Genomic DNA, 23,938 nt, shown 5'->3' with positions numbered 1-23,938 from the left:
CCAAACATAATTTCTGTTAAAATTTTGATGTTTTTTTTTTAACATTATAGCCTAGCATATCGTTTTACGTAGGAATAGGTGTTCTTTGGCAAGGATTTGCAGCTTGTTTAATGGAAGACATGGTTTGAAGCCTTCCTCTGAATGTTCAGCAATAGCAGACTTTCTTGACTTGACTTTTCTGTCTGTATAATGATTTCTTAAGTTTACGTGAATATTAGACATTGAAATAAAACAATGATCATCATTGTTTCAGAGAGCACGAGGAATCTGTGACGAGAAACACCTGGCCGCTGAGCTGCAACATGTCAAGCAAGTATTGCGAGACAACAAGCTCCAAATTCCACGCCGCCGTCACAGAAACCGAGTGAAACCACAGTTGAACGTGTTCCGGTTGTACTACCATATGTGAGAGGAGTCACCGACAAGATTGGCTACATCCTGAAGCGTGCTTCAATAAAAACCTATTTCAAGCCGCCTAAGAAGATTAGTCAATTTTTACCATCTGTCAAGTGCCATATACCTCTGCAAGAACCGGGTGTATACAAGATAGACTGCAACTGTGGCCTCTCTTATATAGGACAAACAAAAAGAAATATAGGGACCCGCGTAAAAGAACATATAGCTGACGTGAAACACCAACGCTCTACGAAGTCTGCAGTCGCTGAACATTCTGAAGGAGGCTCCAATCATTATTTGCGATTAGACAAGCCACAAATCCTTGCCAAAGAACACCGATTCCTGCCTAGGATGATTCGCGAGGCTATTGAAATTAAAAAACACCCAAATTTCAATAGGGAAGATGGTTGGAAGCTTGCACAAGCCTGGGATCCTGTTCTACATTTAATTAAATCGGATCCCAAAAGACCGGCTGCCAGACCTCAAGACACTGTGAGCTCATTCTGCGTAGATCGGACCGTCAAAAGCTAAAATTTAAAAAAGTTGTATAATTGAAAAATGTGGGTAGATTTTGTAACTTTGAATTTACGGATGAACAACACCTCAGTCCACCCGTGACCATGAAGGCTGCAAAGTATTCGAAACGTCGGGAGAAAATAATAATATAAAAAATCGCGATAAAATCCGTTAAATAGTTTTTAGTTTTATTTCAATTTTCTCTCTGTCTTATTTCGATGTCTGGAATTCATATTACGATAAGAAATCATACTTTATGTATAACTAAATACAAATAACTCATACATCGCACATACATACATACATACATATATACATAATTTCCTTAGTCTTTATTAAAATGAAACTATTTTTCGAATTTTATCGCGATTTTTTTCTTAGTTTTATGGATGCATATAATAAGATATATGCGAACATTACTCTTATTTCCACTAGTTCGGGTTGCGATGGAAAACAAATGCTCACACTTCATTGTACTCGGTTTTAATCTTACAAGAAGTATGCGTTGTATCTATCGACTGCCAAGGAGAAATGCCTTAAGAATACCAATATTCTTTACGTATAGAAAATACTAGTTTAAGCTGTAAGTAGGTTGAGTGTTTAAGATTTGATTTAATGATTTTAGAACTTAATAAATAATTTTAATAATGATTTCAGATTTGCTTAACTATATCTTAGGTAACGGAACCCTTGAAGGGGTCCCTAATTTTAAAATATTCATAAATTCGTTTGATGAAAATAAAAAACTGTTGGTAGGCCTCTCATATGAGAGACTCCACCTGGGTAGGTGCCACCGCAATGTTTATTTCTGCCGCCAAGCAGCAGTGTGTAGTCACTGTTGTGTTCCGGTTTGAAAGAAATTGTAGTCAGTGTAACTACTGGACATAATAGACTTAACATCTCATTTCTTAGAATGGCGAGCGCAGTGGAATACCAAACAATACTTTGTATTTCAAGGTGTTGGATGGTGTTTCTACTGTTTATGGGCGTTCGTATTGCTTACCATCAGGCGAACGGCAGACTTCATATTATACAAATTAATGATAAAAGAACTAACAAAAAACTTAGTATGTTTTTGCATTACCACACAAATATATACCAAACATTGTAATATAAAATGGTAAATAAGTTACGAAGTTAGTGACCATTGCCACCTAAGATTCAAGATCTATAAATTACCAGCAGAATCTCAGTTAACCTGCTAAACTTGACGGAGAGAGATGAAGGCTCGGCTGAAAAGAAGATCTATAAAGCTGTGGCAATCTTACTGGTCAATGATATTGTACAAGCAAAGGTTTAAGTGCCATTATTACCTCAAGCTGTCGCCTTAATCTATCTTCTTCTTCTTCTATCTATACTTATAATAAATCTGTAGATAGGTCAATTTTGTACATGAAATATATTTCCAAAATAACTATCAGGGGGTGATTAGGGATCGATACTGATGCCAAAAATGCAATTAGTAAAATTTTTGTCTGTCTGTCTGTCTGTATAACCGTTATAGAAACAAAAACTACTCGACGGATTTTAACGAAACTTGGTACAATTATTTGTCATACTCCTGTGCTGGTTATAGTATACTTTTCATCACGCTACAATTAATAGGAGCAGAGCAGTGAAGGGAAATGTTCGGAAAACGGGAAAAGTTACTCCATTTTTTAAGCTTCCGTCGCGTGTGCAACCTTAATGGTTACAGCTACACAGAAATCATGTATGACGGAAATGTTCTCCTTAAAATTATGTAAAAAATATCCCACGACAGCATATGTCTATCTTTTATGGTTGACTCAAAATAACACGTGTAACTCCCGATAGCTTAGCAGTTCGAAGCATTCTCATTATATTTGTCTACGTTTATAACACTCTCAGTCATCCCTAATTAAAAAAGTTAACATTATTAAATATTCGATAAAAAAGAATCATAGAAATTGGTATGGAAACACCAAAGTTATACATGAAATACGCTAATAATAAGCCATCATGCGTGAATACTGAATCATGCTATAAGGATTATTTTTGTATATATATAAGGTCGCGAACGCACAGGGCAGGCGGCTTGCTTGGCACCTAGAGGCTAGCGAATCACCTAGCGAGTAGCTTCGTAAAACGAACATTCTCGAACGCTCGCGACCGGCTCCATTTTTGAAGTCCGAAATCCACGCGGGCGAAGCTGCGGGCGGAAGCTAGTCTATAATAATCTCTGAAACTACTAAATGATTGCGTCGTTTTTTTCACTAATAGAAAGCTACATAACTCTCGAGTGGTATAGGGTAGTTTTTATTCCGCGAAAATATTTATCCCGGAAAATCTTTTTCACGCGAGCGGAGCTGCGGACAATAGCTAGTTATAAATAAACTGATAAATTGAGTTCAAGATACTGACACTATTATATCAATGGCACAAAAACATATTTTTTCCAGCTTTTTTGCAATCATTTTTTGTGGCATTCACGTGCAATAAATTGTCAAGGTTTGCGCAGTGTTATTAATATAAACAATTAGTAACAAAAATATTATTTGTGCTTATTATCATAGATTATGTTCAAGAATTATGAATCATAAGAACTCTTCAAATATTTTATCTTATATATTTCCTGGAAATTACGAAAAGGAGTTTCATGAAATGGGTATCGCGGAAAAATATCGCTCTCGTGTTCTTCGAAGATTCTATGTTCAATTATTAAGTATTTCTCTAAGTATTTACTTTGTAGACATTAATAATTATATATAACGGCAAATATTTTATATCTGTAATACTTGTAACTTCGGAGAATTATGAGATACGATAAATTTTGACTTTAATTTTTCTAATAAGTATCGCTTATCCGAACACCCAACGCGAAATAAACCGGAATGAAGAAATTTAAGTTAACGTACATTTCTAATCTATGGAAATAGATCGAATCGTACATTCCCAGGCGTATTTAAATATCATTTGCACGCAGGTAATGAACAATCCAACGTCCTAAGCGTAAATATTTCCGTGTCTCCTTTATCTTGCTTGTTATCTTGATTTGTAGTCCACGCGGGCTTCCGCATAAAAATAACACTATCCCTTATATGTTATCCTTGTAGCTAGCTCAAATGGGCTGTGGCTTGCTTTATAACAACCCGTAAGTGTAATGTGCGGGGATAAAACGACTATGTTTTTTAAGAGATACGACAACCACCATATTACTTACGGGTCTTTGTTCCTTACATTTTGGGGCGGCGTCCATTAAACGACACCCGAGTATAATGAGGTTTTTAATGCCTTCGTTGTAATAAACTTTTAAGGGTGTAAATTTTGTCTTATATTGTGTGGATGTTTTGGGTTCGGTTAGGAATGTTTATAATTAATCGTGTTTGCGGTATTATATTATTGGCATTGTAAATGTTTTTGGCACTTACAATTTGATTGTAAAGTAAAGTAGTTTGAAAATATGAGAGTATCTACGTAAATATGGATCTAGACGAAATCTACAGTCATAAAGCAGAAATATCGATTGAAGTTTTCCTCAACAGACGATAAACCGACTGTAGTCTGAGGGTAACTTGGCAATTTATTGCATCACTTGAATATGTAATCAGAGTTACGTTTACGGTGGAATACCGAGGAGCTAGCCTCTGTAGAATATGCAAAGCTTAATCCTGTGAATGCGTGTCATGATATACACTACAATGACGCGGCGCTACTACTAAATGGGCTTTTAGAATTTACTGCATTCGAAACCTGTAATTCGGTTATTGTAGAGGCACCCGCTTTTACGCAGTGTATACTACCTACAAAGTTTGCATGGGTGTTTGGCGATTGTCGGTGAGGATTAGTGTCAATAATTTTACCTTAAATATTTTTTACGTTTGCACAACGATTCCCTGGCCTTTACTGAAATGAAGTGTTAACTGCTTAGCTATACGTGAAGATTGTGTACGGTTTTCATCGTAATGCTTCCGATGTTACCTAAGTAATAAATACATCGTCTACAATGTTCTTTTAATCGAAAAATATCAGAAAATACTAGCGCATATGTGTACATATGTGTAATGTAACATACATAATATGTTGGATGGCTGCTTGAAGGCAGAAATAAATATTGTGATGATACTTATTCACATCTCGCATACGAAAATCATTTAGTAAACATTATGAACGAATGATTTTGAACGACGAGAAACGAATCGATTTGAATTTAGATATCCGATTATTTCAATGATGCTTTTAATTCTAAGAAGTAATTAAATTGGTAAGTTGAAATTTCAATAGCGATGCGCAATAACTGAATGTGGTTTTACGAAATGTCAGCCCGGAGGAAGGCACGCTGAGAATGCTTCATAATAGCTATCGATTAGAGAATTCTCCGTGGAATTTTGTCATCTAAGCCGGGACTAGTAATTAATTAGATGCAATCTATCTGGATCCTGACTTACGAGTCAGTATTGCATACGGCGAAGTTGTGGATTTGTTTGGAGTAAAATGTTATGGAAAAATGGGTGTTGCTGTTTAATGGCTTAAAATTGTTTTTTTTTATTTGATTTTGATCAGATTTTTATGGTATTACTGGGTTTCATTATGATAGTTATCGTCCTAAATCAAATGCAATTGTTTCGATTTTTCAAACCGAATAAGTAATTATAATTATTTTTTATTGGAACTTCATGGAATTGCTCGTTGTTTTAAGGTATTTTTTGTTGTCTGTTGTTTTAAGGTATTTTTGGTTGTCTGTTATATTTTAATGTTTGTGGTATAAGTACGATTACGAATTTTATATTTATCTTTGGTCTTTAATATTTGCTTTACTTGGCACTTTATTTATTGCAGCAACATTTTGAAATGCATAAATCAGATAGTCAAGGATAGTAAAAAGAGTATCACAATGTTGTAAGGCGGTTAACGCAAATACTTTAACGTTTTCTTTTATTGGCCATTTGGCGGTAATGGTCACGTCTATTTACAGTTTAATCTTTTAAGATCTTTTCTTTACCTTACATATTTTACATAAGGCACCGGTAGTCATTATATGAGTGTGCATTCTTTAAAATTTTCAGGAGGTTAAAAATCAATCAGCATTTTGTTAAAAATTAAGGGCGTTTAAAGTAATCAATAACTATAGCTATTACGTATACATGTTTAAACTATAAAAACTGAATTTGGTATTTCAGAGATTATTTTAGTTAACTTAAAGAATCTTATGGACTATTTTTCAGCTAGCTTCGAGAAATGCTCTTCAAAATAAAAAATATAATAAACAGATTTTTTTAAAGCTATGGATAATTTTAGAATGTCATTCTGTTGTTATTTATTCCAATTTGCTTGTATTGCTTACAGTCCGATTGCCAAGAGTTTTTAGACGTTAACTTTTATCGATATTAAAATGTTACTATATGCTCTGAAAGTAAATGAGAAATATATTAAATTTATACTGGAATACAAGACATAATATTTATTTAAACTAAATAATATAATGTGTGTAAGTGGCGGCAATACTATAGACATTCCTTACCAACCAATCCAATAAGACGTGAAGACACAAGAAGCTAGTTCCGTGAAAAAAAATATATTATACATATAAAAAACGAATAATTAAAAACCGATTTATTATTTTGTTATATTCAGACGTAAAAATGAATGTTTGTAATATTCCAAACGGCTAAATATTGTTTTAGTTTGTTGTGAAGTTTATAGTAAAATCACTTAAAAGAGTTCCGAAGCGCAGGTAAGAGCGCTCAATTTAATTAAAAGTAGTTTCCGTCGGGATTCCGCCTGAAAAGGCATCCTCTTTACTAGACTTACATTTCTTAAAACGTGAATTTGTCTGTTACTGGTTAATTTTTGCGTTTATTGCTGTGGCAACGATATTTTTATTACATTCCGTCAATGATTCGATATTTTGTATTTGTAATGAATAAGTATTTAATTCTTTTAGTGGTCTAGAGAATTATATTGTACTTTAATATCTGCCGTAAATTTATGAATGAATTCCCTAGATTGAACACAGTGAATTTTGAATTTTAAAGACTTAGTAGCCGAAATGTTATTTTTCAATAGTAACTGAAGATTTTTTAGCTTATGAGGCGTCCACCAGTACTTTTAGACTTGTTACATTAATTGTGAATGGACCAAATAAAAGGTCGGGAATCATACTTGCGTTATACTGTTACACAATCTACCTTTTTTTGTTCCCGAGTGCGTTTTGCCAGAATAAAAGTTCGTTTATCGTGTTTCGATTTTTAAATGTAAGAGCAAATGCAATTACAAGGCATTATGAGGCAACATCTTATATCTAACCAAGTGCAGTGCACCACTAACCACTTGCTAAGCTTGTATTCGTGGCGTCATTTTCTTGTTTATCTAAATAACGAGACGAGCAAGCCGCCCGTTTGATGTTAACGCCCGGATACAATAGATACACTATCCACAACTATGAATTATAAACCACTGTATTTTTATACAGGAACATCTATTTATATTTTTTTGTTAATTTCACCGATCTTAACAGACTTAACGACTGAAACTTCGCCATCCTATACTCTCTCCTTGATGTCGAAGATCACGGAGTACGTTGTAGAAGTTGGCTCTAGTGAAGTGCCTGTCGCAGTCAGATGAATGAGACCTCAGACGAATTGTAGATAAGCGTGCGTGGGGCTAAATGCTGCCCTCTCGAGATTAAATTTGTAAGGGAGCGGCCACTGGATCACCCGCCCGCCAGCAAAAATTACAAAGCTGACTGACTGTCACTAAGCTGCTCATCCTGTGCCATAAGGTATTGTATCTCATAAAGCTCCGTAATTATACTGCCTAGAATGTTCATTAAGTTGGAATACAACAGTACATGCAAACTACTGCTTGGTGGCAGAAAACTTGCAGAATTACTTTTTATGCGAGCGTCGTACTAATCTTGTCATTTTGTTGTATAATAAAATACTTAGCATATCATATAGCGTGCTTTATTTTGAAGTAATTAAATACTATTAACAAGCATAAAAAATGCTAGTAGTAATATATGTAGAAAAAATTTGGGCCTAATTCTTAGTAGGTCAAGTAAAAATTTGAAAACACTGAAATCAGTCCAAAATTTGTGGTATTTCATGGTAAGCTCGCTCTGTTGGGCTGCTAGTTTGTAACATAAATTTTAAATAGATGTTAAAATATTGTTTGAAAAAGTTGTTCACATGAAAATCCGCCATGCGTGAAGTTTGCGTTCTGCTGTTATCATGAATATTATTTTTTTATTTTGGCATGAATACATTACAAAATATCTGGTGGCCAGTTTGGTGAGTTCCAAAATCAAAAACTATTCCTTTAGTTTTTTTTTGTTTCTTTATCATCGTGACGGAGTTGTTGTGATAACGGTTTTAGCAGAACTTGCTATCAATCATTGAATAAAGAACTATTGGCGACGAAGCATATTTTCTACAGCCAACTCGGCGTCAAAATGTATGCGCCACAGGAAATCAATCACAAATTGCTTTCCTACCCACATATTCGACGGAAACCGAATTTGTTACCGCGCAATATTTTTCAACGCTTACGCGCTGTATATGATGGCTTTTCTCAAACGTTTCGTAATGATTTTATAAGTTTAACTTTGCATGTTTCCTGTGTTTATTTTATGGTATTCTAACGCATTTTCGGAACAATAATTTTGGTCGGTTATGATTCGTAAAATTCTGAAAATGATGTCTAGTTTCAAAAGTACTTTGAAGAAATTTCCTGATTCCAAAAAAAATATTTGGCTATATGCTCTTTGGGTAGGTTCTTTATGTAGCTTTCTTCGTTCGTCGTACATGCGTATTTAATACTTTCTAAAAGTGTCGTACAAAGTATAAAACTGTTGCGTCAGTTTATTTAATTTTCTGAGGGATTTATTGTGTTAATGACTTTAGTACAAGGAGCGCTTTGATAGTGGTCAATGACTGAACAAGGGAACTATTCACGGCCTAGCATATTTTCTTATATCCGTCGTCTTTATGTCTCTTGGTTATGATATGCATCCGAATATTCTTTCCACGCGATATTTCGAAGCCTTTTTAGCCATTATGTATGTTATAGTCTTGCCTATAGAATAATAATTTGGAAAGCCGTCTGACAAGCGACACATAAACCAGTCCCGCGGTCTGCAATGGCCCATAAAATGACATTAAACGATTTGCGGAACCCTGGTTTTACGGTGAAACAACAATGTTACTAGGAAGTTTCGCTCTGCGAGATGCCAATCGTGAGTGGATGTTTTATCTATTTACACTGTATAAAATAGTAGTAAAACTTAAATTTTCACGAGCTAGTAGTGTTTTCAAATGAAAGGTAAGACAGGTTTTAGTACGCTTTAATATGATATAAATTTTACAAATGATACATTTCCCCATCATTGCTCGTTACAATAATTATACATTAACTACTTTCCCTAATTAATTTTAAATCCAAAAATCATTGCATTATAGTTAATAATTCCTTAACCATAGTTATCTATAGCTATAAACGCCATAATACCCCATTATCCGTACATTTGATAAACTATGTAGTTATTACGTCTTGTAGGGCATAAACTTAATACGAGTTGAAATGAGTTTCCACCTTTTACAATAAAAGTGGATATTCTCGTTGAGTTGCCGTATTAAAGAGCAGTATAACGTGCTAAAAGCCCATGTAACAGCAGTATTATGTTCAACCTTTCCTTTGCTGAGACGTCTATTGTTTCAGTAGGTATCTACGGCAATCTTACTCGGGATTACGGGGGTTCCTCTCGTCTATATGATAATATTTGGAGAAAATATCGGCCATCGCGATCGAACTAATTTAAAATAAGAGTTTTGATCAGAGGATTTTTATAAAGCAGTGTTAGGTAAGAAGTGTTTAAAGGTAAAATGCTTGATTATAAATATACATGTAACTAGATACAGGCCTTGCCTAGTTTGTGTAAGCCTGAAAATTATGTTATTATTTTTAATAATTTCTTGTAATTTTATTTATTTTTGTATATTTTAAGCTTTTATGTAAGTCTGATCTGTAATAAACTATTTGAATTTGATTTGAACTATAATTGGTTATTATAATTACAATTTATCTACTTATCAATTTATAATAGTAAATTGTTGAGTTAGTACAAGCTTATTCTATGTTTTTTTTGTCGCCTGTTGTTTGACACTGTTTACATTAGTGTTATATAAACAAATTATATATTATATATAATTTCACATTTGCAGTACTTCATATTACTTTTTACTTCTTCAATATTATATTTTCATTTTTAATGATGTTGTCCGTGGTGAATGCTGTGTACACATACGAGTAGCACACATATCTGATGATGTACTTTTATGTTTTTATTGCATTGATTGTATATAGTGTTGTTGGTACACTCTAATACAATAAATGAATAAATAATGTTTAATAGGCATTGAGGAAATTAAGACGGGGCTAAATTGCGAATATTGGAGGAGGCCTGTGTCCAGCTGAGGACAAAGATATAGGCTGATGATAGTAAATTAAGAGCACGGAAAATATAATTGTTAGTATTTCAGCGTTACTATGTAAGTATAGTTATATAGTTTAAATATTATCTTGTTTGATTATGGTCTGGTGGCAGGCTACTTAGGTGATGTAATTAGTTTTGCTTTGTATTCGATTCCTAAGGAAACATTCCGATCGCAAAAATCCCACGCCATGCCCATTGTCACATCATGAGACTAAAACGAATTTGGCGAACATTGTATGCGCTGGTTGTACTTCAGCTGATCTTTTTAGAACCTACTATAGAAATAAGTTCGTACATTTCCAATTATAATATCAAACATCATAAATGCTTAGTTACGAACACAAAACAATACCAACTAAATTTGAATTTAGAAAAACCCAAAAACTAATTTAACTTTTTTCCTAAACAAGGCAAAGGAAGCGTGAACTGTGTGATGTTTACTTATTCTTAGGTTGTTATGTTTACGACGTTAATGCCAGCGGTAGATTTCCGCCCTCGACTGCGCAGGAAACTGACAGAGCGCGCTACATCCGGCACGTCAGCTTGTTTGCCTCCTTATCTGCTGTAAGCCTCGCGTGTTTATTTGCTCTTCAGTTCTTGTTGCCGTCTGAAATTTTAGGGTCATTGTACTTGTAACATCTATAAGACAGCTTACCGGATGTTGCTTGGTAAAAGCCATATACTATTTGTCATTTTATTCATGCTAGTATTATTTAAAACAAGCTTTTGCTCGCGGCTCCGCTGGCGTAAAAAGCTTTTGCGGAATAAAACGCTCGGTTTATATTTTTCTGGGATAAAATGAAGCCTATATTTTGAGTTAGACCTCGAGTAATACATAGGCGAAAACTGAATTCAATGCAGTAGTTTATGCGTGATGCGTGTACAAACATACAGACAGATAGATAGACAACAATAAAAAAATACGCTTTGGTTTCTATTGCACTAATAAAGATGTTGTTTGACTTGTCTGTTAATATTTGTTTTTTTTTTCAATATTTATAATTCGCAGACATCGGCCTGTTACAATTGTATTATATGTAACGATAAAGAATAGATTTTAAATGTGAGGCGTCTATTTTACCACCATTACATTACGCTCTATAGTCAAAAATTCTGGTTCTCACAGACGCGACAGACGGTATCGCAGTGGGTAATGACCTACGTTGAATCAAGAAGCCTCGGGTTAAATTTCCTTATATAAGTTTCTGTGAACTATAATTCAAAAAAAAAAAAAAACTGATATGGAACTGAGCGACTCTTGTAATTCCTGGTTCTCGAATCACAAGACTCGTAATTCAACGTGGCGTTAGCGCTGTGGCACTCGGTTTCTAATTATAAAGTTTTTCTAGCATACTTCTAAAATGTAATACGTGGCGGTGAAATGACTTTTTTCACGGTGCATGACCTGAAAACCTCGTATTTACTCCGGAGCCGTGTTCCGTGATGTTTTATACATCGTATGTCATCTCGAACTATGAAAAGCTATTGTTGATCGTCGTTTTTCGTAAACTTTATTGGATTTTATCGGGCTGAGGATTACAAGCAAGAAAGCACGTCTGTATTTTCTATTACACATGAGCATAGGTACTTCAATTTCAAGTTAATTTCAAATATTACATATTATGAAAATAAATGGATTTAATGCCCTTTCATTATATTACTATATAGTCTATAAATATTTTAAAAGAAATCTCTATGGCTTATTAATCTCTGAAAAGTATACGGTGGTATCGGGAAAATTTAAAAACATTGAAGAAAGCGAAATTACATGCAAATGTTTAAAAAAAATACCAATCATGTCAAGATTGACACTAAAAGGCAAAAATCAGCGATTATCAACGTTCAAATGATTCAATAACCGCAAGGAATATGTTGAGGAAAATTCGTAATAAATAGAAGCATTTCATTGACACAGATTCCCGTCGGGCGTACATCACGTATCTGCGATAAATTGATTTGGTACCAGATGTGACCGTATACAGATATTTGGGTACTGTTTCCTAACATTAATATTTTCTATTTTAGAATTTTGCTCAAATACTAAGATAATTTTTGAAACTATTGGGCGTATTTAAGTAGTAGCCAAATCTCCAAATATAAATGAATGTTAGTGTCGAAAAATATGAATAAATTTGTACTATTAAGATAGTCTACGAATCCACCATTTAATATGTACGTTTGAAACGTTCCTATATTGTGATTTTATAACGTTGTTTTTAATCTAACTATAATTAATAATGAAATGTGCAGATATTTCTTAGTTACAAAAAACACGATCCCATCTCGGCTTCATATAATTTTGTAAATAATTCATCATAAGAAAAAGTATCCGAGCATAAACTATGAAAAATGGAAAGAGGATCTCAGACACAAATTACGTAGACCCTGACAATATAACTGACATTCTTTAATGAACCAAGAATAAAAAAAGTAGTTAAGCGTTCCCGTTTTTAAGATAGTTTCCGCGGAATGACTTAACAGAATCGGCGTGTGGGAAACTCTGAGCTACTCCGCCAGTGATCGATGATACGGCATCCCTACAGCCCGGCTTACACTCATTGAGGGGGGGATTATATCGAGACGTTGACGAATTGCTACCACTTCACACACAGATAGCACTATTCAATCGATTTAAAACTTTAGCCGATGACCAGCCGGGCTGTATTTATCACAACTCACGAGATTGGATGGATTTTATTTGGTACGTGTACCTTTTGATTCCATTAGAATTATACGTAGAAAGGTTGGAATTAAAGTTAAGGCCCCGAGTATAAAATGTCAAATACTAATGAAATAATAAGAAATGCTACACTATCATTGAACTGATAGTTGTTAACGCGTTTTCGTGACAGCTTGTAGTCTTGGGCAGTATTTCGTAGCGCACAAGTCAGGCGAGGAAATCTTTTCGAGTTTTTTATATTTCGTGAGCATATATACTTGTAATGCAGTTTCGCTTGTAGATTAATGTACACTTGTTGAATTTTATGGTTCGAGTAATTTTCATACATTTGTTTTAAATAACGGAACATCAAACAGGTTTTATTTTAATTTTTTTGTGAGTAATTAGCGGTGTTACTATTTCATAGCTGTAGTGATAGTCATATTATATTTTTCATTTATCACTAATCATCATACGCGTATTAGTCTATTAAAATTAAAGAAGTCACCTATACGTTAATTCGAACAATAAAGCAAAAGTATACGTATCACAATCAGGATAATGAGTTTTTAATTGTGATGTAACGAAGGGATCGGATTACAGACAAAATTATACTAAAAGCGATGTTAATAAATAAAACGTAACGTCTTTCATAACTGTTACTAAAGTTGTAAGGACCCAACGATAAAGGGTCAAGAATTAAATTTCATTTTGGGGTTTATAAATTTATGTGAATTGTTGGAGGAACTAGAAAACGTTGTAACTTTCATTTCAGCTCGACCTAAAGGCGGAAAGTTTGTTGCAAAACAAAATTTCAATAGCAGAGAGTTTATTGCCACCGTCCCGTCGGGACCGCGCGCCGATCAAAATGTAAGATAGATCCTATAAAATGAAATCGTACGCCGAAACCTGCCAAATTATGTTTGAGCTCGAAAATTGAAAACAAATTTTATACACGACCCTTTCTGCTGCAATTAAAGTCGATGCAGCACTAAAACTCTTCTAAATCTCACTATCGGGGTTCAATATTTTGATTGCATTATACTTTTCATCAGGCGCTGTACAATTGGTTAATAAATTGTTGCCACAAAATATTGTTACTCACGATGAAATTACGACCAAGCTCCTTTTTTTTATTTTTTCCTTTGCATGACAAGACGATCTCGCCGGTCACCTGATGGTAGGCAATACGACCGCCTATAAGCATTAGAAACACCATACAACACCTTGAAATTACAAAGTATTGTCTGGTATTCCGCTGCGCTCGCCATCCTGAGACGTGAAGTGTTAAGTCTTATTAATGTCCAGTAGTTACTTTGGCTACAATGTCCTTTAAACCGGAACACAACAGTGGCTACACACTGCTGCTTGGCGACAGAAATAGACATTGCGTTCGTACTTAATCAGGTGGACTCTCACATATGAGAAACCTACTACCAGTAGCTCCTAAATTAAGATTAAATATCCTAAATTAATATTGATCGTCATATTAAATTTTAAAGGCCGAAATATCCATGCATATTAATTATTTTTACGTTTTTCTTTCAACTGCGAGAACTAATCACTAACTAGACGTGAATTTAAATTCTTTACTTGTCAATACTTGTTTAGTTACCCAGATTAAAGGTGAAACAAAATGTATGAAAAATGGACCTTAAGCTATAACCTTAAGGTTTAGTATTATAGGAGGCCTGAAAAAATCAGTTTGAAGTTTTACGAGAACTTATGTTTTACCAACTAAAGAAGGTTCAATTAGGGACCTATGTATTCCCAAGCCTTATAAAAAGCATCACAAAACTTGGGAAGTATAAAGAATAATTTTAATATAATAATTATGGGAAGCCTATGCTGTATGCTTGAATATAGTTTAAAAACGGAAACGTCAATGTAATTGTTATGACGCCTTCATACTATAAATATAAAATAAAAATAATACAAATAATTAGTATATTACTAAAATTTCTAAGAAAATTACTTATTAATATTTGTAATAATAAAATTAGAGACGTGTAAGAATTTTATGAACAAATATTTCTACAATGTTCGTCTAACTAAACCCATTCATTAAGTATTACTGCTGCCAAAGATCTAAACATCTTTTCAATTGCATACTTCATTATTATGATAATCAACATCATCATCAGGCGCAGGATGTCCACTGGTAAACAAAATGTCCAGATCGACCTATTGGAACACGCCCGCATCCAGCGACCTCCTGCCACAATTAGTATTATAATTAAGCGAATAAATGAAGCCGTTATTAACCAAACTTTTCCCTAACATCCAGGATATGTGGAACGACATGACCGCCGGTAGATAATCGGCAACATTTCCTTATCCAAATTGACTTGAACTGAACATGGCGGAATGATTCGTGTTAGTAATTGTTGTAATTTAGTAACAGTTAGCAGGAAAAGACGGAAAACTTTTCCCACGTTACTTTGTTACGTATTACCAACGGTAGATGTTCTGTTACATCCGTTTGTTATATTAATTTTCGTTGAGATGTCATTTTTGAAACTAAAACGGATATAACATGTTATAACGACATAACTGTTCCAAGAAATCGTGTTGAATGTTAGTTGACTGTTGCGAATAACGATTTAGTATATACAATTTTAAATATTGTTTTAAAATTTGTCTGTTTTACGTTTTTCGAGTACGTCATAATAAATTATATTTAAGTACTCTTTTATATTTACACACACAAATATCACGCATTTATTCCCGAATAGCTGTGCAAAGGCATAACCAGGGCACCCACTTTTCGCCAAGGGTCTCTTGTGTGTGTATGATCTTTTAAATTTAAGTAGCTGTTTCTTTTATTTGAAGTAATACGATTGAATTCTTAACTTTTTTTTAGCACAATACTGACACTATAATATTGGCTCTTAATACAGAATGTGAAGAAGCATTTAACCAGACCGACATTTCGACAACCTTAGAAATACTATTGTAATATCTCACTGGTCGACATTTTCGCCTGCAGTGCACTTGCCTATAGTGTAGTCATAAAACCAAGTAAACAGAAATCGAAATAAATTCCTATAGTTTAAAAAGGCACATAAATGCGAACAGTACGATAACAGCGCTTTTCCGCTTTCTCCGTCGGGAGGCGGAGGCCGATTTCCGTTTTCATTGAATCCTTGGAGAAAACTTGACATAATAAAATGTCTTGTTGATAATATATTGCATTATCGACCTTTAACCGGAGCCTGTAGCAATGTTAAGGTCAACTCGTATATACTTGTACAATGTGAAGTACGGTCCGTATGTACTCGAACTTGAGGCACGGATAGGGGAACGTGACTTTCCACTTATATTGCCTATTTACCTAATATTGTAACCGATTTTGTTCCATAAAGAGTTTAGTATCGAACAATTTAAATACACGTAACACGTGTGCTATTTGCTTATAGCTTATTTTAGGAAATAATATAGTATTACTTTAAAAAAAATACTTCAAATCATCCATTCAATTCTACAATCTTAATCAAAATAGACTCCTATTAATACAAAAATTGATCATTTTTGTAAATAAGATTCGTTTATATTGTACATAATAAATTAATTATAATGAAAAAATAAATTATATAACATATTTGTCTTCAATAAAAAACGAAAGAGCAAACAATATCAATTAGGTACTCATTTATAAAATACTGCTGGGGCCTTATTCTCTATCCCGCACGTTATTTTAACAGTGCGTAACAAGTACGTAACACAACGCATCACGTTTAGGACTATAGAAATTTGGCTTACAGAATACCATTCCACGCACATTTATCGAAGATAACATGACACGGCCGCGTTACGCGTTTACACTATCATACAGAATAAGGGCCCTGCTCGTGACACGTCTAATTTACATACGAGGCAAGATAAATGCCTGTCGTTTGCATATTTCGTTCATCCTAAGGTGAGGAAATGAGGTCTTACTTTATTTTGGCAGTCTAGACGTTAGGTTGAAGGGCGCGACAAACTAGGGGTGTTCCGATTATGTGACGAAATAGGTTCTTGTTACCACGTACTCAAGTGACACTTCGACTCGTCCTTGTATGTTGTTAGTGGAGGCACAGTATCTCAAGATATTCTTGTTGTAAAACTGAACATTTTATTTTACGATGTCCGAGTTTTTGAACGTTGTGTTATGATTAAATATTGTTTTAGGTTTAAAGTACCTTTAAAGATATTGCACAAATGATAAATATATAAATAAATGATGATTATAATAACCACAGAATATAGAAATGTATTATATCTGTTAATAAATGACCTGAGAAGTTATTTTTGATTTATCTATAATAGGTTTATAACTACGTTGCAGTGGCGAAAGGTGAAATATTCCGAAAGGGAACTAGGTACTAAGGTACATGAATGCCTTCTGCAGATCGTTCTAATGATAATCAAATTGTATATAAATGGAAGCCGGCAGGAATCGAGTTGTATGGATCCTTCGCCACTGCTACGTTGCTTAGTCTTTGAATAATTTCTGTAAATTATGCCAGCAAATCTATTACAAAAAACTTTGTACGAATACTTCTCATTTTAAACGGCCTTACAGAAATGTTTTATAAGAGAATTCCAACGTTTTACAGTAGAAGCAGTAAAAACATCTAATATACCATTTTATACCCGTAACCACAATGCACGGTGTCGACGTAATAACAGATAGATACTATGAAAACTGTTTTTATATTAAACTGGGACACATAAAAAGGCCAGCATGTTACACGCAACGTTGTGGCGGCAGTTCAACTATTTACCTTAGATTATTGTTAAATTATTGAAATAAACTATTTAGTTTTCAGTGTATGAACTTCTGGCTTTAAAACTGCAGGTAGGTTTATGGCGAGCGTAGTGGAATACTTTGTAATTCAAGGTGGTGTTTCTACTGTTAATGGGCGGTCGTATCGCTTAACATCAGGCGACCGGCAAGCTCGTCTCGTCATTTCAAGCAATAAAAATATAGCATTCATTTTTTTTGGAATATTTGAAAACGTTATAAGACGTACTGCATATCATTTTGGGCCCAAGATCTCCTAATAAATATATACTGACACACGTTTTTTAAAAATACTTTTTGCAGTCATTATAAGTAGGTATACGAAATCACACTGTGATATATTTTTAAACTGCTTAAATTCTTTTTATTCTATACATTAAAATTTCCCAATATCTATGGCTTCTTCCAACTTAACTAAAGAAAACTATGCTATCATACAGGCTTACAGGCTAACTATCATACAGGCTTCATAATATTTCAAAATACATTATGTTTATACGAAAAGATAAACACGTATATATCGTCCACAACTTGTTAAACGGATTTAGGTCACAGTTTAGTTCCGTGCCTTCCAGCTAGATTTTATTTCTTAGCAGAGTCATAACGTCTTATTGCCAGAGTTTACGATGCAATACGCACCACCGCCACACTTTGCTTGTAATTGAATCGCAGGCGCTTGCTATAAATGCAGATTTGTCGTGCCGTGGCTCCAATAACTTCCAATACAAGATTCAAGTGTTATTAAATGAATTAAGTTTTTATTTGTCTGCGTTTATCTTATTTTAATAATGATGAAACTGGTATGTGATTTTTGATATTTCTTATAACCTACGATTTTATTGTTCTGTTATACTTAACTTATAAGATAATGGAAACGCTAAGGGCTTACTTAATTTTAAAATCTTCATAAAATCGTTTCATGAAAAAAATTAAACAAACAGCTTTGAATTAATTGCAACGTATCACACATATTAAAAAATGTAATAATAAAAGAACTGACAAAAATCATAATATGTTTTTGCATTAAAACACAAAAAAAATCATGGATGGTGGGCCATGTAAGGAACCGTGCTGCCTTCGGTCACACTACTTTATATTTAGTCAGCAAAACTTCTTCTTTTTAAAGCAATCTATATTTCTAGTAAAATATCTTATATCTGCTTATCATTATAAAGGCAACTAATCATTCGCATAACCGTTTGTCGTTTACAAAAGTAGCGTCATATGCACGAGATGTCATTATGACAAAGTCACATTAAACGTTGCACGAAGCGCATTGTGTAACTCTTTGCGGAGTGCTCTGTATGTTACCCAGGCGAGTAGTTGGCTATTTGCGGGTAGACACAAAACCGCGACGTCACCTCTAAAGCTTTGTTTAGTAACAGCTTACTTAGTTCCACAGGGACTGTGCGAAATGTGTTAAAGTCTCTGCATTTTAGCGAAGGTTTAGCTTAATTGGTATTAATACTGGCTTATTTACTTTTATTATTGTGTGTGATCTTTTATTAATGCTTGTTGTTTTGGATATAAGTAGCTTAGATTATTAGTAATCCTTGTATATTACAGGGTGACAATAGTGTTTTTTTGTGGTATTAGTGAGAGTATATCCTAATTTAAATGAGGCAATAGTTAGCGAAAATGGGTGCTTTTTGTTGTAACTTTATCTTTCGTAATGAGCGTGCCGTTCCCCTGATGGTAAGCGATACGATCGCCCATAAACAGTAGAAATACCATCTAAGTAACACCTTGAATTATAAAGTATTGTTTGGTAATCCACTGCGCTAGCCATTCAGAGACATGAAATATTAAGTCTTATTATACCCAGTCGTTGCACTGGTTACATGTCCTTCAAATCGAAACACAACAGTAACTACACACTGCTGCTTTGCGGCAGAAATTGAAATTGAAAACACATTGCGGTGGTACCTACCCAGGCGGACTCTCACATACGAGAGACCTACCACCGTTGTTTTAATTGTGATAGGCTATATTCTGTTGCTTTTAAGATTGTAATTTCTTTTAAAGTATAATGTGATGTTTTTCATACATAAACATTGATTCACCGGTCTATTACTTAGTTCAGCAGAAGGTGTAAGTTTCCTGCACGAGGCAGTTCGTCCAGGCAGCCATCGCTTTATTTATTTCTGCAGCTAATTAGCCTTGTGCCTGCATTGTTAAGTTCCATTTAAAGGATATTATAGCAAATGTATTCTGAGCACTATGGGAACATTCAAGATGTCTTCATTGACATGTAGAGCATTTTAATTCCAAATTTTATTGTTAGGTATGAATGAGGTTCCTTATTCGTATAGGTACTATTAAAACGGATTTGTATTTCTTTCTTCTTCTTCTTCAAGTGCCTCTCTATTACTGAAGGTTGGCAGTCACTTCCTTGAACCTTTCCTTGTTCATCGCTAGCCGGAACAGTTCTGCGACCGGATCGTTCTTATCATGTGTCAGGATATCGCCTAGGTACGAAACTTGTATTCCTTTAGTTGAATAAAAAAACGAACCTACCATTTTCAAAGCTTATCCTTTGTAGCGCGACATTCTCAAAATCATCGCGACACTTGAATACGATCAAACGGTCTTTATCAAAATGGCATCGGAACGCAAACACAAGTACACGCAGGTAACAAGCCGTATTGGGCTCGTAACTCATCCGCGCCCTTCTTTTCATCTCGGCACGTCAAACGGGGAGCGTATCAGAGCAAGTACAAAACATCCGATAGTGTTCTTTGCGCTACAGAAGAAGCTAATTTTGCTTAAGTGGGCTACTCCCTGCGAGCAACGTGCGGGGCGCAGGGACCCACCCTATCCTGCCCTGTGTTTGACTGTCAGTCGGTGCTAAAATGACGCGTGCACTGATGACGTATGGGCTAATTAGCGTCAGTTTCGGGAATATTAATTGCATCTTTTTATTAGAGTTTATTTTTATAATTGTAGTTGTTATAATATATTTTGAAACCTTCTGGATAAGAGATGGTCCAATTCTTTTTTAATAAAATTATGTAACGTCTGCTTTAGGCTTTCCTTATTAAGCCTCTATCTGCTCTACGGTTCGTTACCCTTCTTTATTACTTCCCCTCTACCGATATATAACAAAACTAATTCCAATTAGCCATAAGGTACATTAAAACGATTGCAGCGTCATTTTACCCCCGTTAACACTTGAGCTGTCGCTGTGACGTGCATTGTTTAGATGTAAGCACGCATGTACTTATTGTTCCATGTGCAATACTTATGAATTTCCTAGGGGAAGTTTTTATTGTGCCGCGCCGTATGACTTAACTGTACATAAATATTACATAAGTATTTGTCACCGTCGATGTGGGAGTTTTAATATTTTTACTTCGCGATTTTTTCGTGTGTGTTTTGTTTTAATTTTTTTATGCGGGATGTGGATTTTACCTTTTCAAATGTGTCTACGTTGTAATTAATGAAAATAAAGTTTTTAGTTTCTTTGCAATACATTTAAGCGAGGCCGAGATTTCAAATACTCATATTCAAACAAAGAAAATAAGAGTCTATAATGTCCACTACGAGAGTTTTTGCAAGATAGAAATCCATTTTAAGCTAAGTTATAACTTATTGTTTTATATTATTGTAACTAGGAATCAAGGAGTTGCTTACATTGTGCTAAAGTGTTGAAACAAAAGATTATTAAATTTTATGAGAATATAAGGACACGCCTTATTTTCTATTTCAAAAGGGTCATAAAACAGTAAGTAAATAGGCCAATGGTATTAATCACAATTCTCGATAAATCTTTGAAATACCAAAATAGGTCTAACTGAGGATTTTGGCTTATAAAAGATCTATCCGGTCTAAAACAGTACAGACCATTTGTACAAATGAACAACGAAACGAGTAAACTGCTAACCTGATAGGAAGCCACACGACTGCTCAGAGACAGTACCAATTTACACAACCTTGAATAACAAACTACGTGGCCCCTGAGGCATTAGATGTTAGGTTGTCTGCTTGGCGACATACATAGACAATGCGGTGGTATCCAGACAGGCCCTCACATCGGAGAGCTACAAATTAGTATTACTATAATGAATGAACAAATACATTAAGCAAACTTTTTTGTATAACTGCACGGCATGTGACCCAACTTCACCTGATGGTAAGTGGAGTGGGGTCCAATAGAACGTCGACTGACGAGAGATGATTCCTCCTTGGCAGTCGACACAATTATGCCGGCCTGTTGGAACCGGATATATACAGGCTCAGAATGCGACACACTTACGTGGGCCGCTATGGCGGGTTTTAACACCTTGGACGGTGGTCGCTATCCCCGCAAATGTAAAATATATCCTACCACCAGTAAATAAATGGATTACAAAAGAAGGACTTATTCCATTGAAGTATATTTTTTTCTCATTAAGATTGTGTTACGCGCCGCTATCCTAGCCGATGACATCGGGCGTTTCCGGAAGTATTCGGCTGCGCGGGCAGGCTGGCAGAAGAGAAGATATGTCACGCGACGACTATTCTATTATTATTCTCTCTGGTTGGACGTTGTCAAAAAATGTCTAAAATTGTATTCTGTAATTATTTTGCTAATATAATGTTTACTGTAAAAAGAGCGTTTAACAATTGTTTTTCAAGTCCGATAATTTTTGCGTAAACAAAGACCCATCGATGTCTCCCGACCAAATATTTTCCGATTAAGTAAAGAACGTTTACATTGCACAAGATACTAGGAGTGTCTAAATTTATTGCGCCGTTATGGCGGTGAGTGCATCTCGGGCTACCTTTGAAACGTAATTCTTGTGAACTACATCTTCTTTAACCCATTTGACAATTGCAATGTATACCGAATTTGTATGAACATAGAATTGATATTTAGATATTGTGAAGGGATCAACATATATAACACTAAATTTTGCTCGCAATTTCGCCCGCGTGTAAGAGATTTCCAGGAAAATAGTCCCGCTATATATTTTCCCAGGTACTCCAGGTTGAACACTATGCTATGTTCTTCCTAGGGTCTCAAACTATCTCCATACCAAATTTCATCGAAATTTAGACAGGCAGACACATGCTATTGGGGACTTTGTGTTATAATATATTTTTTATAACATTATTACGTCATACGAGTACATGTTTGTTGCGTAACTGTAACCGTTCACGCAATACACGTAACAAAAACTCTCAAAAGGAATAAGTTTCGCCGTTTTTGCAAGATTTTTTGTTGATGCTCCACTCATATTAGTCACAGCATGATGTTATATAACTGATTTATTTATTTTATTTCGGACTAGTAGTTACTGAGATTACTGCATTCAAACAACCACTCTTCTCTTTAACTTATATAATAGTATAGATTAGACTGTTATAAGGCCAATCAAATTATATTTAAATTATGTTACAACAAGAAAACTCCATACACAGTAATCCGTCCTTGAAAAATATCACATATAAACCGAAAAAACTCGGCCGAATTTGGCATCAAGTAAGACGACAACAACCGAAGTGGGTGACAGTGTCGAGCGGGAGCCCCGGCTGACGCGAAATTGATTCAGTGCGGGACGTGAGCAGCCTTCTCAACGGCCCGATTCAAATGTAACTCGGCCGAGTCGCCGGCAAACGAAACTTTATGTTGACACCTAACAAATTTAATTAGACAGTACACTTTAATGCCCTTCTACGTGTGTTAGAATGCTCTTTGATCCCATCGGGAGCCTACTTTGGAATGAAGCCTTTGGAGCGTCGGTTGTGTCAGAAATTCGCTAAAGTCAAAGGAAAATGCCGACTTAAGAATTCTCAATAATGCTCGCGAGGTTTGACATTGTTTTTTGGTTTGTTGGTGAAGTAATACATGGGGCAATACGCTCACAAAAAGTATCAACTTTGATTAATTTAAACAACAACAACAACAACCTATATAGTTATTCATATAGATGTTAATCCCAAATTGTGTCATTAATATATCTTAGCCAATGTTATATTTATGGAGGAACACTATCACCCAAAATATAGGTTAACCTAGTTTGGGTGCCAAGGGATCAAAACTTTCTTATGCAAAACTATTTTTATGGGACATAAATAAATAAAAAAAATATATCTTTTATATGTATTCAGCATGTATTTAATACCGCCTAAAATAAAACTTAATTTC

The 23,938-nt window shown here is 34.7% G+C and overlaps 1 long non-coding RNA gene across 1 annotated transcript; it reads left to right on the top strand.

Moving 5' to 3' along the window:
• Positions 1–12,096: 12,096 nt before the first annotated feature.
• LOC115456139 lies at positions 12,097–14,182 on the top strand. Its single transcript, XR_003939852.2, has 3 exons — positions 12,097–12,353; positions 12,845–13,064; positions 13,798–14,182. It is a non-coding gene; the product is annotated as an uncharacterized LOC115456139 (long non-coding RNA).
• The last annotated feature ends 9,756 nt before the right edge of the window (positions 14,183–23,938 follow it).

This window comes from Manduca sexta, chromosome 14, assembly GCF_014839805.1.
Source record: "Manduca sexta isolate Smith_Timp_Sample1 chromosome 14, JHU_Msex_v1.0, whole genome shotgun sequence".
NCBI lineage: Eukaryota > Metazoa > Arthropoda > Insecta > Lepidoptera > Sphingidae > Manduca > Manduca sexta.
This window is presented reverse-complemented; position numbering and strand designations above follow the sequence as displayed.